The 18,355-nt window shown below is 38.8% G+C and overlaps 1 protein-coding gene and 1 pseudogene across 4 annotated transcripts in view; both read right to left on the minus strand.

Annotated features, from left to right (window-relative positions):
* Lrrtm4 (leucine rich repeat transmembrane neuronal 4) overlaps positions 1 to 18,355 on the minus strand; it is a 770,671-nt gene that overhangs the window by 418,324 nt on the left and 333,992 nt on the right. The gene's annotated exons all lie outside the window — the stretch shown is intronic.
* Positions 16,656 to 17,525, minus strand: LOC116903662 (annotated as a pseudogene).

Here is an 18,355-nt window from a genome sequence, read left to right on the forward strand (position 1 = left end):
AGTTTAATTGTGTTATCATGCTCATTAATTCTTCATGAAGATTTCGAACTTAGTAATGAGATCTCTGTGAAAAGACACAATAAAGTAATATGTCTGTGAGTCCCAGTGGTAACCAGTATATGTTACTCATAAAGTAATGGATTACAGATTTAATAGAGTATTCCTTTTTTATCATATAGTAACATTAAAATGCATGGAGTAAGTTCAGTGAGGGGGCTCAGTGGATCATGATGACTACCACCAAACTGGACAATCTAGTTCTATCATTGGTGCTCACATGGAAATAAAAGAAAACTTTTATAAGTGGTCCTCAACAAAAATAAATGGGTGGGGTGGGAGATTGACTAATGAACATTTATTTGAGAATTCCAATGCATCCATTCATTTCTAGCTATTCTTCTCTTTCTGTATTTCATGCTGTTCCTGATAAACTAGCTCTGAGGTAGAGTTTGCCAAATATAATTAGCACAATCTTATACGATATCATTATAAATTCTAGAAAAGTCATTATCTCACTTAGAAATGAAATGTCAAAGTTGCAAATTGAAGTTGTAAGCCAGGCTCAATTAGAGGATACAACAATATCTATAGTCAAGTTTTCATCTGCAATGTGACCAGAAAACACGGAGGCCAGATTACAACTCTGTGGAGTTGGTTCTCCTTGCACCATTATGTAGGCTCCATAGATTGCACTCAGGCCATTAGGTTTGTGTGGCAAGCAACTTTCATCTCATAGCCTACGGAAAATATTTTGGAAACATTAAAAATAAAAGGGACCAACCACCACGACTCATGGAGCTGTCCTTTCACCCTGGGTGCTGAAGCTTCTAACACCAAATCTGGAGCCTCGGGAAACCCAGGTGCAAATACAGGGGTATATAGGGCTATCCCCTGCTATATTGCAGTGGTCCCTCCCAGTGCAGAAAGAACCAATGAAAATTGCTAGGCCCTGGGGAACCTTACAGGATCCATGTGCCCATGGACCTCTCACATAGATCGTTTGTCATTACTTATCTTAGTAATGTGGTGGATAAGGAAGAACAACAGATTCAATATAGGTCCAGATTAAGGTTAACCATTCACTCTGATTGATGAAAGATTCTGCCATGCCTTTTTGTACACCTAATACAAAAACTCAGAATCATCCATTCTGATGATCAAGGTTTCCCAGTGAGCTTATACAATAGTTTTAAGCAAAACAATAACTGCCTAAACAGTATAGGGTTCTTTAAATATTTATTCTCTTGAGAGTTAATTGTCTTAGGTGGGATCATGTTCCTAATTTTTGCATGTTCACATGTCCAGTTGAGGTAATTAGGTTAGGAAACTACCTTTTTAAAAGGACTATGAAGCTGCTGAGATAATATTTAGCTTGAATACTTAAAATGGGGCAGTGGAAGGCTGGATTTCTATTTCTAATGAGTATCTTTGTTTTACTTCTTTTGCAATTAGTAGAGGGACATTCTTTTGTAAAATTATTAGTATTACAAAATACTCTGTCATGTATGATTACTGCTCCCATGCCAGATGTACAGTAGATTAATGATAAATTAAACTATTTTTATGCAAAGATTATTTTTCCATAAAATGTCAAAACTCTATGAGTCCTTTTTAGGTTTGTTCCAATATGATGACGGATTTTGATATTTTTGATATAGAAAGAGCTATAAGAAAGTGTGTGAGGCTTAACTTAATAATCCTACCTCAAAGTGCAATGTGAAAAAGGGGTGGGAGCGGAATTACTAATTTGTAGGTTACTCCTTTTAATCCTTACTAACTCATTCCTATGGATGGTCATCTCTAGCCATCTGTTAACTCTTCTCACTGAAAAGCAGATTTAAGTGTGACTCTAATATATATATATATATATATATATATATATATATATATATATATATATATATATATATACACTTGCCTAACCCTTCCTTGAATTAAACAGATTTTGTGATGTCTGGAATCCAAAGAAGCTGGTTTCCTTTATCCCATAGTGATGTGATTTTCTATGATTCTTTGTTTAAAAAAATCTAGAATATACTTTTCCTTTGAATTAAAAAAAGTGAAAGATCCAAATAATTAAGCTGCCTAAAATTATATGTGGTAAATTTCCAATTATTTCTTTGGATGATCCATATTTGTAGCATAATAGAAACAATTTAGAAAAAAATAAATGTTGTGTTTACCAGCTTATGCAAACTTTAGGTTTTAACAAAACCTAAAGCTTTCTCGAGATTTCAAGTGCCATTAATAATTGACCAGCATTCACAATGAAAGAGAGAAAAAAATCTATTGGGAGGAAGATAGGAGGAAAAAGTAACCACAAAAGACAGTTTTGAAGAGAATGAGGTCACCTGTGGTCTTTACTCAGTATGAAGATTTCTCAGCTACTTCATTAATGAGAAGAACAGGTTGTCCCAAAATACATTTCAAAGTTTTGTGGTAGAGTCAGACACATCCATGCCCAGACATACCACATGCCTTTAAGAAAATGTCATGGACTAATTAGGAGATATTCTAACACTTTATCTTCAGCAGGGTAGAATTATGACCTATTTTTTTTTCTTTAAATATTCTTGGTTTCTCCTCATTACACAGAAAATGGCTAATTCCATCATACTTACTGCAAAAATGGATTGAAGCCCTGTTTTTGGCTGTGGCTTTCTGCTCAGTGCCTGTCAATTTCATCTGAAGTGACGGTGAGGCTCTCTTCCAGTCCTCGAAAGAGAGATGTGCTTGTGAACTGTCTACACATCCAGATTTTCCATTCTTTTGACTGCTAATTGAACTGCACCCATACAGTTTCTTTGGAATGACTGATTTTAATTGCCACTGCTGAACAATGTCAATTACAGCAAAACCTGAGAGATTTTTAACCTCTCACGCAGATTTAATTAGGGTGAAGTTTTATATAATTAGTATATATTAATAAACACTATTTGTCTCTGTAATAATTATTGCTAGTAGTACTGTTGACAAATTATGGATCAAACATGAAAACCCCCAACCTCTACACAATCTCACCCATGTTGCATTACTTGTGACATAAAATGCTGACTGCTGGAGTGGGTAAAAGATCTGTGGAAGCTTCTACACACTATGTAAATGCAGAGACCTTGAAGCCATTGGGAAGCTCCCTGTCCCAGCACAAAAATTCATCAAGAGGATGAATAAAGTAGAAAATATAATTGAAGTATGGGTGGCATAAAAAAAGGCCCAATGCAAAGCTTCCTGGACAAAGAACAATTCAAAATGGCTCAATAACTTTTAAAACAAAGAACTAGGTCATAGGAGGAGATATGGAGACAAAGTTTGGAGCAGAGACTGAAGAAATGACCATTCAGAACTTGCCCCACCTGGGGATCCAGCCTGTGTGTGTGTGTGTGTGTGTGTGTGTGTGTGTGTGTGTGTGTGTGTGTGTGTATCCACTACCAAACCTAGACAATAATAAACCAAGAAGTGCATGCTGACAGGAGCCTTATATAGCTGTCTCCTGAGAGGCTCAGCCAGAGCATGACAAATACAGAGGTGGATGCTATCAGCAAACCATTGTACTGACTGAGAACAGAGTCTCCATTGGAGAAGTTAGAGAAAGGTTTGAAGGAGCTGAAGGGGTTTTCAACCCCATAAGAACAACAATACCAACCAACCAGAGCTCCCAGGGACTAAACCAGTACCCAAAGACTACACATGGACAGACGCATGGCTCCATCTGCATATGTAGCACAGTATGGCCTTGTTGGACACCAGTGGGAAGAGAAGCCCTTGGTCATGCCAATGCTGGTGGCCCCCCAGTATGTCAGGGTGGAGGGTGGTTAGGGAGGGGGAAACACCCTCATAGAAGAAGGGGAGGGAGGATGGGATAGGGGACTTATGTTAGGGAAAGGAGGAAAGGGAATAACATTTGAAATGTAAATAAAAAAAATCCAATTAAAAAAAACAAAAAACAAAGGACTAGGACTAGAAAATGCCATTGATGTTTTAAAATGAACAAAGGCTTAGTCCTCCCCTCCTCCCTGCTCCCCTCTCCTTCCCCTACTACTCTAGTCCTGCCCCCATCACTTTCTTCAATTTGGTCTTCCTCCTGAACTCTTGATTCTCCTGCCTCCACCTCCCAAGTGTTTCAATTATAAGTTCCATGACCAGCTTCCTTTTTTTCTCCAAACTGCTTTATATTCTAATTGATGATGAATTAACAGTCTAAAATTTGTGAAAGTTAATTCATTTAACCGATCTCTTCCTAATCTCCTGCACAGGTGGTACTCTTCATCACCCCTGGTGGCTATTGCAGCATAAGCTTCTAAATCTTGATTCCAAATCATCATTGTGCAGTGCAATCATAGGGCTACTCCTCTGTTCTCATTGTGCAGCATGTATGAACAAAACATTCAGAAGTATTCTCTAGCAGAACTAATGTTTGCTTTTCCTAAAAGCTGACACTTGGAATCCAGGTATTGGAGTTATCTTACCATGATTTACTGCAGATCTTTCATTCTTATGATCTTTCCACAAGAAAAACAAGATGAGTGGACAAAAAAGTGTGCCTGCTCTCCTTCCTTCCTCAAAATAACACTTCCTTTATTATCTCTATTCTGATTGTTTTATTAATTTCCTCCACATGTTGGTCCTGTGATATTCAGAATTGTGTTCAAGTCCATTTGTCATTCTATATAAAGATAAACATTTTCCAGGTCAAAAAGAACACAGGGAATTTTTGCTATAAACGTTTGATTGTCAAGCAATGTTGTTTCTTTATGAACTCTATCCATGAATTTTCTTAGCATTAACACTCTGTATTTCCTCTTACATAAAAAAGTTCCCAGGAGCATTGACTGCATGAGGCTTGGGACAGGGGGTGGGAGTGGGGGAACAGAGAGGTTTGGGAAACATTCCCTGCATAATAAGTAAAGCATTATTGATGCCATGATTAGAAAGAAGAAGGACTATGCCTAGCCTTCAGTGACTCAAAGTAAATTAGTGTCTACCTTCATACCACCCTGTGTGCACCCACTAGCTTTTACAAAAGGGAAATGGAAAAAATGAGAAAATTAATAAATGAAACACATTGTATAATGACATGTGCTAAACATTGCTGAAATAACAGATTATGACTGGGTCTTAGAATTCCTGTGACTTAGGCAAAATTGGATTTTTAATTCAGAATTTCTTCATGGTAAATAACTAGGCATGATGGAATTTAGTTCTCCATACTAAAAATTCATGTGGCACCAATACTATGGTTGCTCTCTACCATGTCCTGATAGCTCCTCTGAGCTCTGTGCAAAACGGAGAGCTCCTATTTCTTGCCGGAGCTTCCTCTAAGCTGACTGACTTATGGAGCCCAAGACCAGTCTTCTGCCTGGAGAATATCACATAGCCCTTGGCAAACCTAAAAATTCAACTTCCTCACCCACACAAGAACCAGTCCAACAAGTACCTGGGATTCATGGAATGCCTCTCCACGTAAATGGGGCATTCAGAGTGCTTCAACCTCCGAGCAATGAAGCTTCGCCTTAAGAAAAAACCCTTTCCACTGTCCAAGATTCATATATAGCCTTTGTTTATCCTGAGTAAAGCACATAGGCACAATTGAAGATTGTCTAAGAGAGCTGTTTCATGGAATATTTTCTAAGGAAGCTATAACACTAAAACCCTCAGAGAAGACCTTCCTTTGGAGAAGAGCCACATCCTAACCCTCGTAGCTCCCTACTCCCCACCCCAAACCCCTGAATCATACCCAACTGAACCTGAATCCTGAAGACCCCACCTTCCCTCCCTGAGGGAGGAAACAGAGGCCGTAGAAACACAACAGGCCCGCAACACACATACCACATTCCTATAATCTCAGCCTGACATGTTATTAACTGATTTCGATAAACAGAGTCTTCTGCTGTATCTTTTACCTCTTAAAGATGTAGGAGATATAATTTCCTGATATGAAAAATTGGAGAGCCCTGAAAATGCTTGGTTTGCATCCTTGACTTCTCTTTATTATACTAAGCCCATACCTGAGGTATGTACAGTAATCTGGAAAACTATTGGTCTTAAAGCATAGCCTGTGGAATAACAGAAATGAAAGAGGACCAGAGGCTCTTGATCACTCTCTATGATAAGTATGGATCCCAGGAAACCCACAGTGACGTAGCCAGAGGTAGACTTTTACCCAGTTTGTCTGTGTTAAACCATAACCACTCTCCTTCTTCACAACAACCAGGTCGCCTAAACCAGATTGAAGAGGAAGAAAAGATCATCTGCATGGTGATACACCCCTGGCATGTACACATGTCCAGTTTGGTCACAGAAAGTGAAATCTTGCAGTATGCCATTCAAATAGTGGTATAATTTGGAGTGAATAACTGAGCTAATACTCCTCACATGCCCTTGTATGTCTGGAGCTCTGTGCGGGTATCCTCTTGTTTCCCTCTTGAGCCATTCCTAAACAAATATTTATTGAGTCCTGGTTTGATAAATATTTGGAACTGACTGTCTATGGAATGGGATTAATCTTATGGTCCTTCATGAATGCTTATTGAGTTAATAAGGCATGGGCACATTTAAATTATACATGTCATGGAAATAACTAATTATCATTTGCTTAGACATATATATGATGAACAGAGATGAAATATATAATGTGACTTAGAATAAACTTATCTGGAGAAGAAATTAAAATATACATGAGAACTCATTTGAGTTGCATTATTATGTTCTTTTTATATTGACAAGAGTAGCATTTTCAAAAGTAATATTTTAAGGAGCAAATGATGTTCTTATTTACCTACAGAGATGACATCAAACAACTATGCTTGGCGTTGAAGAGTAAGTAACTCTTTTATCTCATAAAGGATCCCTTCTTATTGTTTGGGATCAGAAAGAACACAGATCCTCTTGAGTATGCTCTTTACTTAATTTTATAATTATTTACTTTTTTAAATATATAGTTATACTTTCTAAAACTGATATTATTTTAAAGGATTAGTATATTTTCTAGAAAGTCTAGTTCACTGTAGATAAAACTAACCACGAGTTTTCCATACAAAATAGTGAAAATAATGTTGAACAAAACAATGTTTTTGCCAATTTTCCATTCCTTTCTTGAAATCATAATCATAGATCAATTTTTCATACTTCATAGGAATATTTAACTCTAAACTCCTATTCTACACCAACAATCCCAAAGAGTAAATACTCCAAAGAGTACAGAGACCACCATCAAAATTTACAACTGATAAAAGTGGCGATGCAGACTTTAGGATGTATGTCTACATCTTAGTGCATCTACAATACAAGTCTTCCACCTAAGGATCAGGGAACATCACAGAAGAGGGGCACGAGGATTGAGAAAGCCAGAGGACTCAGACATCTTCTAGGAGATAGTGTCTTCAAATGCATGACAGAGAAGTGCCATCCATGAAATTGAAACAATATGGTCCCCTAAACATTATTTGCACCAGTTGGCATGGCAACCTAGAAAGAATATCTTGTAAGTCTCCATCCCTTGATCACCCCTGAGTTCCTGAGAAAATAAGAAATTTCTCATGTAAGCGAAATTTAATTTTAATATTTGATTACGTTTATTTGGATAGAGGAAGGCTCCTCAGAGGACAATTGGAGGTAGTTACTCATTTCTCTCTTTCTACTGTGTATGTCTCAGGAGTGGAAGTAACTTTACCCTTTGCAGCATCTTGCAGGGTATATAATCTTCTCCCCACAGGCGCCAGCGCAAATATTCTAGCTGTTGAGTGACTTGTGCAGACGATGAATTTTAAAACCATCCTCCACTCTAGTAACACTTATTTCCATCCATCATTAGATACACAACAAGAACAGGACATTGCTACTGCCATCATATGGTTGTCAATGTCTACAAGCAAGGAACTGTGTGATTATGAATCCCTTCTTCCCATCTCCTGCCCCTAGCCTTATTTTTATGAGTATAAGTAGCAATCTGTTTTCAGAATTTAATATACAGCCTCCAAGAAACAGAAAGGATAAAACTGCACTCTTACAAAATTCCAAACTGCTATAGCACACATTCAGTGTTTACTTTATTCTAATATTACTGCCAATGGGCTTTGCAGAGTAAAATAAATTTAGCACTAATGAGCATATTTTGAAAGTTTAAAAACACAATTTAATAAATGATTAAATGTAATCTCCACAAAAATGATTCCAAGAAGCAGGAGAGTCACAGAGTAGGAAGGAAAAAACATGAAGGAACACAGAAGCACAAACTAAATAAGTTAAAGCCATTATAAGCCTTATATTAGCTATTAATCAAGTTGTCCTTGCTGCTTTCGATACCACAATCTGACGCAATGACAAAGCTAGGTCAATTTAATTATGGTATTCAAAGGACTGCTAGAGGTGAATTGTTTTTGGTTTTTGGTTTTTGGTTTCCCCCCTTTTTCCTCTGAATACACAATATTTTAATAGAGAACCTACAGTCTAGCCTAGCATCTAATAGTCACAGTTGAATTTATGCATTGTACTTCTCAAGAACTGTTGTGTTTTAAAGATGGTTATTGCTCTGCCATGAGATGGTTTACAGGAACAAATTTTCTAGACTTTAAAATACGCTTCTATTTTCCAAGCTTTGTCTTATTTATATACTTAGGTTACAACTTTATTTTATAAAACATCACATTCAGGGACTCTTTTTGTTATCTATATACGAATATATTTATCTGAAACATATTGTCCATTATGTTTTAGGAAAATATGGAAATAATAGGCTATAGAAATAGGACTAAAGCAACACCAACTTGGTTTTGAAAAAGATACAACTGTACATTCATGTGGTACCAGGCAAGCCTAAACAGGGAGTCTATGAAAACAGGGAGAATTAGACTTAGATCTCTGTTTAAGTCCTAATACAGATCTATGCTATTATTCGCAGTAGTTTTTGTCCATATTCACAGTCTTCCCAACACACATTTTCTGCTACATATCAATTTAGTGTTTATTTCAGCAATCATTGTTCTTTGTGGTTTCACTTTGCTTCCTGCCTTCTTTTCTGCTTTTTCTAATCATCTTGAAATTAACAGAAGTTTCCTTACTCCTGATCAATCTCCTAAGGAGTGAATGCTCAGTAAACGTAGGTGTGCGTTCCCAGGACAACTGCAGGAAGCCTAGTAAACAGCATTTTCAATCCCTACAACTGAGAACGGTCAGGCTTACCCAACTGACTATCACGGGAGTATCTTACATACCTCTGAGGCTGTGGACCACTAGAATAGGGAAGGAAGGTAAAAACAATATCCTCACGGTTGGGTTTTTTGTTTGTTTGTTTGCTTGTTTTGTTTTGTTTTTTAAGGCTTTGTCACCAGCAATAGGTAGAACTTTCTGTTAGCTTGGTTCCATATGTTTGTTTTGGATTTGTTATTGTTGTTGTTTTTGGTGTTGTGTTTGTTTTTCAGCATTAAATTACAGAGCTGTAATATAGAGAAATATAGGTGATTTTCTGCTGCTTTCAACAAGTATATCTATGCCTGTTAGATTAAGAGTAGAGAAGTTTGGGGCACTCACTTTTAACCTCTCTCTTCTAATCAATAATTCCCTGATACAGAAGGAGGTGCTAGACACTTTTAGACCAATGGGAAGATGGATGGGAAATCATCATCCAGTTGGACACAACCTTCCTTAGAAGCAATATCTCCCAGATGTGAGTAGGATATTCTTCTCTACTTGAGAAAGTCTATGGTACTTACGAAAAACTTCTCTCCCATTTTGCACCAGACTGATTTTCTGTCTTTTATTCTTTAACTAATGGAGAGGAATCATCCTCCTGCAGACTGGTATCCCTTTTATCCTCATGCCCTTATGTATTTAAGACTTTTAAATTCGACGAAGACACGCTTAAAGCTTGGATTCTAGCCAGCTGGCCATCCCAGGGTCAGTGCTAGAGCCACTCCCAGCCATTAGAGTTGAGTTAACAGAACTGGGCCACAGCCAAGACTCTGTCAGTGTATTCCTCTTATGCATCTCCTTGGTCACATTAAGAAGACAGCCAGTGGTTCCTTATGGATCATAAAAATCTCAAATCAATAAGTCAGTTTCCTTTACTTGGTACCTAATATCTAGCTTTGATAGGAAGTCTTCATATCCATTTGACTGGATTTAGAGTTACCATGGAAACATGCCTCCAGGTGTGTCTCAAAAATATTTCCAGATATATTTGACTGAGCAAAAAAGACTCACCTTTAATGTAGGGAACAGTATTCCAAGGACTGGTCCTGGACTGAATACAAGGAGAAATGTACCTGAGCATATTTCACCTGCCCTCCTCTCTTTTCCTGACCATAGTCACAATGTGACAAGAAACCGCTCTCTGTATCTTCACTATAAATAAATGTCAGCTCAAATGAATATATACTCCCTTGACTTGCTTTTATTCAGGCATTGGATCATGGTAGTGAAAACATACCGTAGGAAAAAGGCTACCCCAAGAGGTCCATTGTCTCTTATTTGCTCTGTCTCCTGGTAAAGAAGGATGTGGAATTGTGAACTTGAACCATCAGTCCTCTTCCTGTTTTTAATTAGAATCACCAATGATCTAAGGACCTGCTCTGCCAATTCTGATTTAACTTGAATGATCACCCATCTATGCCTCAATCTGTCATCAGTGGCATTATTAATCAGCACAGACTGTCCCTCCTCCCTACACAGAAAGCCTATTATACTGTTATCTAGAATATCACATATTGTGTTCTTTCCCCCTCTACCAAACACTTCTTCATCTGTGATCTATTTATAATATGGCATATTTTAATCCATGATTTAGCATGTTAAAGTTCATGGCTTTGGTTTTCTCTCTACTTCAATTTACTCATTCCTCTGTTCCCTTGTTAAGTTTCTATTGCCAACGTGACAGCCACCTGGGAAGAGTAAACTGCAATTGAAAAATCACCTAGATCCATTTGGTCTCTGGGCATTGTCTCGATTACTAGGTTTACTGAAAGGACCCACACTGTTATGGTTTGGGCCTTTGTGGCTAAGTGGTTCTGGGCTGCATAAACAAGTTATATGAGCAAGTCAGAGTGAACCAGCACATCTCCATGGTTCCTACTTCAGTTCCCCCTCAGCTTGAGATACAGTGCTGCTTCAGTTCCTGCCAACTTCCATCAATGATGGACGGTAACCTGAGAGGTAAGCTGAAATAAACCCGTTCCTCTCCTAAGTTGCTTTTGGTCAGAGTGTTCTATGACAGCAACAGAATGAACCTGGAACATCCCTGGAACCTCATCTTACCTCATGACCTAAAGTATCACCTACATCAATGTATGACATATTTATACTTCCACATACACGAGGAACTCTCTAAACCCCAAATTTCCTTGTGCAACTAGTTTTTGAAAAGGAATCATAAATAAATGATCTCTATCCCTTTTCATGCTATAAAGAAATGTTAACTTATATCTTTATGTAATATTTAAAATTTAACATTTGATTTTTTTCCCACCTCTCAACTCTATCTAGTCCTTTCCCCCAGTGGCATTTATTGGAGGGAGATATAATTATTTGGCATCGTTCTTTTTTATATATTAGCTTTCTGTACATATTTTTGGATATTTTATGTATTTACATTTGAAATGTTATCCCCTTTCCTTGTTCCCACCTCTCCCATCTCCCTCCCCCTGCTCCTGTGAGGATGCTCCCCCTTCCCCCAATCTACTCCCACCACACCGCCTTGGCATTCCTCTACACTGGGGAAGAGTCTTCACAGGGCCAAGGCCTTCTCCTCCTATTGATGCTAGACAACGTCATCCTCAGCTACATATGCAACTGGAGCCATGGGTCGCTCCATGTGTACTCTTTGGCTGGTAGTTTAGTCCCTAGGAGCTCTGGGAAGTCTGGTTCATTGATATTGTTGTTCTTCCTATGGGGTTGCAAACTTCATCATCTTTATCTTTACCTTCCCCAATGTTCCACATACATGCTGTAAGTAAATCTGACAGATCCGCCCCAAAATATGGATCCAACCCTTCCTGTTAAGCTCTAGAGACCCCAATGGCCCAACTCCACAACCTGTCCAATTTTACAACCTAATATCCAAAATCATAAACACCTGACTGCCACCAGTGTTCAAATCTCTGCTTACAAGTCACCTATGAGGTTCACCATTCAAAACGCTTCTCATATCAAAAGCCACATTCCATGCAATTGCTTTTTAAGATATCCGCTTTGCATTGCACTTTACTGTTTTTACAACTGCATGCACTCTGTTGTTGTTTGTTGTCTAATTGCATTTCCCATGGGAGATGCACTGAAGAGAAAAGGGCTGTAATCTTCTCACTCTGCGAACCTTATCGTGATTCATACACTGCTCAGTGGCACATGAAAAGTGCAGCCTGTGGAGTTGCCAGTATCTACCTGAGTTTGCTTTACACATAGACTGTTTAAATACAGAGTTCACATTCACTGAAGACATCAATTATAAAAAACTACATCATCAATTATTAATCTATAACTAATTGTGCAGTGCCAGTCACTAAATCCCAAAATTCATTTTAAGCCATTATAAGCATAACACTATTAAGCATTATTGAACAGATAAAACACACATAAATAAGACACCCTTTCTGTTTCAAAATCATGGTGTAAATTAGAGAATACAATGACTCAGAGTTATTTTGACTAAAGAAATGATTTTCATATCATTCAAGGGTGGTGAGAAGATACTAGCCTGTTACTGGTTATTGTACAGTCTTTTATAACTTAAATATTTAAAAGGAAAATGTACTTGAGAAGTATAAATACCCTTTCTGGCTAATTCTAAGATTTTTAGGCATTGTTTTCTAATTTTTATTGTTTCTTTTTGTTTTATTCTATGATTGTTTACTCACTTGTATATTGGAATAATTTATGAATATTAGTTGAAGATGTGAATGAAACATAAAACCAGCTACCTGACCCACAGTTGCCCCATCTATGTGGTAGAAGTGACATTGAATATATGGGCCAAAAAGTGATATGGCTGTGGAATAATGGGTTTTATACTGAATACACTCTTTAAAGCATTATCATATTATTTACTTATTCATATGTGTGTATGCACCTGTGTGTGCATGCATGTGCAGAAGCCAAAATTTGGTGTCAAACATTCTGAAGCTAAAATTACAGGGTCCTCTGCAAAATCAGCAAGTGCCTTAGCTGCTGAACCCTCTCTCCAGCTCATGGTATAATTTTAAAATGAGTTATATATTTATTAATAAGGAAGAATAATAAGCTGATATGAAAAAGTCTAATTTATATTTTATCATGGAAATTTTGTCAATTATCTTCATGATATTTCTAATTAAGGAAGATATAGCAAATAAAGATAAAATACCAATTCAAATCATATGTTATACCTTTACATACTTGAGTGGAGTACCCCAATACTTTACAAATATTTATGGCTTTGTGGAAATTTCAACTCCAGTTGGCTACTTGAATTTTATTTGACAATTTTAAATATAGATCTTACTTATACTTTTCAAAAATGATGGTTGGTTGATACACCATTACCACCTGCACATGTTTCTAGACAGACTCCCCCACAATCCACACATGTAGATACATGCTTGCACATGTAGAATCCTGCTGCATGCTTTCTAATGTCATCTAGCCAGCTGGTGACAGCAGCTCAGATCATCACTAAAGAGGAAATTAAAAAACCTGCAGGGATCATAGAAAATTTAATTAAAACTACTTAATTATGAATCATGGATGGGCAAGCTATGTACTATGGACTACAGCTGGTCCTCAGCCACATTTTGTGTACCCCTCAAGCCAAGAGTGGTTCCAAATTTTTAGGTACTTTACATTTTAATTTAATTTAATTTAATTTTTTAATACTTTAATGTATAAATAAGAGTGTATTCACCTACTATTTTGAATAGTTTCAAATGTTTTCTGGTCCTTATGGAAACATGGTAGCTCATGCACAGAACTGGCATTCAACATTAGCCCAGGAAAAGACTGAGGACCTGATATGTTGGGAATATTTTAGAGCTTAGTATCATTTGAAAAAAAGAAAGACAGTAAGCTTAATAGTGTGGAAACCAGCCTGTGAACATTCAAATAGCACAGGTGATAACATAGCACATTATAAACCAAAGACTACAAAATTGTGTTTGACTTTTAAAAAATATCTTTGAGTATTTACTACAAGTACACAATGATATATGATTTCTATCTCTTTCCTCTTCCATCCTCAACATATTCGCCCAAGGTAACCCTTTCTAACTTTACAACTTTTAATTATTTTGCTAACCCACTCAATGAAATGAGTGCTTTCCATACATATACTCATGCATACATGAGTATACACCCATCCACTGGGGCATGAGAAACCTAATATCCTCAAAAAGAATGGTACTACGCTGTGCCCAGTAACTTTCAAGTACCAATGTCTCCTTAATGAGGGGTGGACCTGGAGTTTACCTATCCCATCTACTGTGAGATCTTGGCTGAAGTGATCTTATGTGAATTTTAGGCAAGTAAGCAAAGCTGCTGTGAATAGGTGAGCATGATAGATATCTGATGTCCAGAAGAAAGTATTTCACAGTGGTCCCAATCTTACCGATTTTACATTATTTCGGCCTCCTTTTCAGCGATGTGTTCCTGAGTGTCAATGACGATGTGTTAATAAAGATGTCCAGTTTAGAAGTGAGTAATCAATCACATACTCTTACTCTTGACACGTTTACTGATTATGTATGCATCTGTCTCTTGTGTGCTGCCCAATGCACAAAGATATGTATCTGAGCAAAGTTGAGACCATCCCAGGTCTGTCTTCAAGAGAAGCAGGTGGAAGGTGGAACTTTGAACCAAGCCTCCTTTAAATTTTATAAATCAAATGAATATTTTAAGTCTACCTCAGTGGAACTCTATGTTTAGCCCTTTTGTATTTATGAACGTACAACTTTAAATTTGTAATACAAAATTTTAACCTATTACTGTTCAGAATTCTCACAAAAATTTAATTTTCTATGTTTGTTGTTCTATTCAGTTCTACTTTTCTACAGCTGAAATTCCAGGTCTGTTTCCTTATAGAACTTTTTGTGAAATTTCACTATCTTTATTTAACAGTAAATCTATGAAGTAATCACTCAAAGAATCAAAACCTAAAGGGACAGTCAGTTCTAACAATGAAATTTAACTGGTACAATTCTGACATAGTTATCTATTAGTTCCAGGCCATTTTTTTTTTCAAGAACATTCCAGGCACTTGATATTTCTGTCAATATAATGGACACATTAAAATGGCTCACGAATAGCCAAATCTTATAAAATATACCTCAGTCCTTGAGTTACAACCATACTTTACTTCTGATATTCTGTGGTGTTCCTACAAAGAACCCTCAATTGACAACCTACTCAACCATGAAAACAGCAGAGTTTAGGGGCGTGACGTGACTTAACATCTTACAAAAGGTGTTTTCTCCTCAGGTCACAGAACCAAATAATGGTAATGGTTTCAAATAATCTGTGACTGAACTTCAGGCGTGGCTTTGGGCAGAAAATGTGTCTACATCTGTGAAAAATATGGTCTTGGTTGATTTCATTTTAAGAGCTGAGATCAAAATGTACATTCAAATACATTCAAGATTATGATATATTTAAAAATATCATGGTTGTTTCGTAGAGATTTTAATTTTATACATTGCTTACGTCTGTAGAAACATTTGGATTAAGTCAAGCTAAATTTTTAATCTTAGTTATTTACTAGCATCCCATGTTATCCTCATTAGGTTTAATTGTCAAGATGACACAGCTCACCTAATAGAGAATTCTTAATTGGAGAAATTTCTAGGACAAAGGATCTTGTGGGCAATTCTTTGTGGGATTGTCTTAGCACTTATTCATTAAGTGACCTGTCCCACTTTGGGTCACACCAGTTCTGGACAAGAAGTCCTGGATTGAATAAGAATGCTAGTTAAACAGTAACATGTGGAAAAGCCATCAAGAAGCGTTGTGCCATGGTTGGTGCTTCAAGTTCCTGTTGAAGCTCCAGGTCTAATGAACTGTGACCCAGAACTGTAACCCAAATATAACTTTTCCTCCTCTAAATTGCTTTTGTTCCAAGTTCTTTCTCATCATCAGAAACAAAACTAGAACCCTTGTATATATTTTAAATATAAAACCCATTCCTTGGTCTCTGCTCAGACCCATTATTAATCTGTGGATGATGGAGCTTGGACATGGACATTTTTTCACAGCTCTCCATAAGAGCTCCCAGGATTGAAAGTCAAAGGAGTAGGACCTCACAATGATTGTTAAGGTCAGAGGATTCTTTTTTTTTTTTTCTCTATCTTTATTAAATAGTGTTTTTTTTTTTTTTGTCACAGGGGCAACTTTATTGGAGTGGTAAAATGGTCACACCCATGTAAACATGTTCCTCTCATTCCACACACACTCGCACACACTCACACACCCCAGCCCTTGCCACAGTCCAGTTCTCAGCCACAGGGTGGGGGCCTCCTCGACTCCTGGATCCAGAAGCAACAGGTGCCCGAGGAAGGCTGGGGAGGACAGGCTCAGGAGTGGTGGTAGGAAGTGGGGTGCAGAGGCAGGGGGTGGCCAGGGTTGGGACACCCACCACACAGCTGCACGAAGGTGAGATTCCCCAGCCTGAGTGGCCTCAGCTGGCTGCACCCCGTCAGGAACCTTCCAAGTGTGGCAAAACATTCAGGGTTTGGGAGGGGCAGAGTCCCACTCCGTTTAAGTCCTCTCTGCAGGCTGGGGACTGGAGGGCAAGGCGGGACAGGGAGGATGTAGGCTGCTTCAGCTCTGGGGCTCCTCTGGAGCTTCACCACCCTCTTCCCCAGCATTGTCGTCTGTCCACAGCCTCAGGTTGTCTCCTCTCAGCAGCTGCATGGTGAGGGGTGCTGTCCTTTTAGTCCTCACTGAGGGGTGTGCAGATCGGCCATGGCCTCATCGTCCAGTGGTCTTGGCAAGTGAGATGGCCTCCTCGGGGCGTTGGCTATCTAAATAGTGGAAGGCGGAAAAGTTGAGGTCAGGCCCAGGCGTATGGGGTTGGTGGGCGGCATCTCCTTCTTGCTGATGTCCATGGCCTCCTGGTAGGCTGACCCGGCAGAATCGATGATGCGCTTCTTGTCATCACCAGTGGCCACCTCAGCTAGGTAGCGGTAGTAGTCACCCTTCATCTTCAGGTAGAAGACGCGGCTCTCAGCCTCTGCAGCCCCTTTGATGAGGTGGGAGTCCAGCAAGCCTAACAGTGTAGCACACCCTCTGAGCTCGGTCTCCTTCTCGGTGCTCTTTTTCACCTCGGGGCCCTTCTCTTCAGACCCTCCTCGTTTGCTCTTCTGCTCGATGCTGGACAGGACTCTCCAGGCTGCTCTCTGGCTGCCCACCACATTCTTGTGGCCACGCAGGAGCAGGTTCCACTCCTACTTGGAGGCTCCTCACCCTTTTCCACAGGCACTCTTCATGAAAGCTGCCATGTCTTCGTAGCGTTCGGCCTGTTCGGCCAACTTGGCCTTCTGGATCACACTGGCTCTCTCCATGACTCCGAGGATGGACAGACAGGCGGGCGAACTGGCTACCTTGAGACCAATGCTGGATTCTGCCAAATAGTGTATTTCTTATTTACATTCTGATTGTTATTACATTTCCTGGTTTCCAAGCAAACATTCCCCTAACCCCTTTCCCTCCCCTTCTATACGGGTGTTCCCCTCCCCATCCTCCTCCAATTACTGCCCTCCCCGCCAACAATCCGGTTGACTGGGGGTTCAGTCTTGGCAGGACTAAGGACTTCCCCTTCCATTTGTGCCCTTACTAGGCTATTCATTGCTACCTATGAGGTTGGAGCCCAGGGTCAGTTCATGTATATTCTTTGGGTAGTGGCTTAGTCCCTGGAAGCTTTGGTTGGTTGGCATTGTTGTTCATATGGGGTCTCAAGCACCTTCAAGCTCTTTCAGTACTTTTTAAGATTCCTTCAACGGGGGTCCCGTTCTCAGTTCAGTGGATTGCTGCTGGCATTCGCCTCTGTATTTGCTATATTATGGCTTTGTCTCTCAGGACAGATCTACATCTGGTTCCTGTCAGCTTGCACTTCTTTGATTCATCCATCTTATCTAGTTTGGTGGCTGTATATGTATGGGCCATATGTGGGGCAGGCTCCGAACAGGTGTTCTAAACTTTGCCTCCCTATTCCCTCACAATGGTATTCTTGTTCCCCTTTTAAAGAAGGGGTGAAGCATTCGCATTTTGGTCATCCTTCTTGAGTTCCACGTGTTCTGTGCATCTAGGGTAATTCGAGTATTTGGGTTAATATCCACTTATCAATGAGTGCATACCATGTGTGTTTTTCTATGATTGGGTTACCTCACTCAGGATAATATTTTCCAGT

The sequence above is a fragment of the Rattus rattus genome, chromosome 6 (genome assembly GCF_011064425.1).
Source record: "Rattus rattus isolate New Zealand chromosome 6, Rrattus_CSIRO_v1, whole genome shotgun sequence".
Classification (NCBI taxonomy): Eukaryota; Metazoa; Chordata; class Mammalia; order Rodentia; family Muridae; genus Rattus; species Rattus rattus.